The sequence below is a fragment of the Eleutherodactylus coqui genome, unplaced genomic scaffold (genome assembly GCF_035609145.1).
Source record: "Eleutherodactylus coqui strain aEleCoq1 unplaced genomic scaffold, aEleCoq1.hap1 HAP1_SCAFFOLD_324, whole genome shotgun sequence".
NCBI classification, from domain to species: Eukaryota; Metazoa; Chordata; class Amphibia; order Anura; family Eleutherodactylidae; genus Eleutherodactylus; species Eleutherodactylus coqui.
In genome coordinates this window covers 35,001-35,954 of record NW_027102478.1, presented here as the reverse complement: position 1 = coordinate 35,954, position 954 = coordinate 35,001, and positions in this window count along the sequence as shown.

Below are 954 nucleotides of genomic sequence, written 5' to 3'. Positions count from 1 at the left end.
AACTTGTGTTCCCCCACGGCGGCTTCCCGGTCGATCCCGCCCGCCGGTAGCCTAGGCTTTTCCCCGCTCCGCCTGTCCAGGCCGCGGGGCCGACAGGCTGTCTGCCCGGGTAGACCCCGCTCTCCGAGCGGCCGGGCGCCACGTTCAAGAGGTGTACGAAGCCACCTTTGGGGGGGCTGCGGTGCCCCCCGCCCCGAGAGTGCCTCCCAGGCCGAGGGAGCCCGGCGGTCGAGTGTCGTAGGAAAGCGCGTGCCACGGCTGTGTCGGTCACAGGGGCCAGAGGTAGTTTGGGCAACGGCTTAGATCCGTATGAAGCTCATCCTTTCCGGCCTGTTCTGGCGGCGGCTAGGCGCGCGCGCGCGAATGGCACGACGCCCCTGGTTCCAGCGAGGCGACGGCGCCCCGCACCCCACTCTCTGGGCCGAGCAGAGCCCCCGAGCGCAAGGTTCCCCGCTCCGCCTGTCCAGGCCGCGGGGCCAGCAGGCTGTCTGCCCGGGTAGACCCCGCTCTCCGAGCGGCCGGGCCCCAACGTTCAAGAGGTGTACGAAGCCACCTTGAGGTGGAGCCCTTCCACCCCTGGCCGTCCGAGGCCCGCCGGTAGCCTTGGCTTGTCCCCACTCCGCCTGTCCAGGCCGCGGGGCCGACAGGCTGTCTGCCCGGGTAGACCCCGCTCTCCGAGCGGCCGGGCCCCAACGTTCAAGAGGTGTACGAAGCCACCTTTGGGGGGGCTGCGGTGCCCCCCGCCCCGAGAGTGCCTCCCAGGCCGAGGGGAGCCAGGCGGTCGAGTGTCGTAGGAAAGCGCGTGCGCGGCTGTGTCGGTCACACGAGCCAGAGTTAGTTTGGGCAACGGCTTAGATCCGTATGCAGCTCAACCTTTCCGGCCTGTCCTGGCGGCGGCTAGGCGCGTGCGAACGTCACAACGCCCCTGGTTCCAGCGAGGCGACGGCGCCCCGC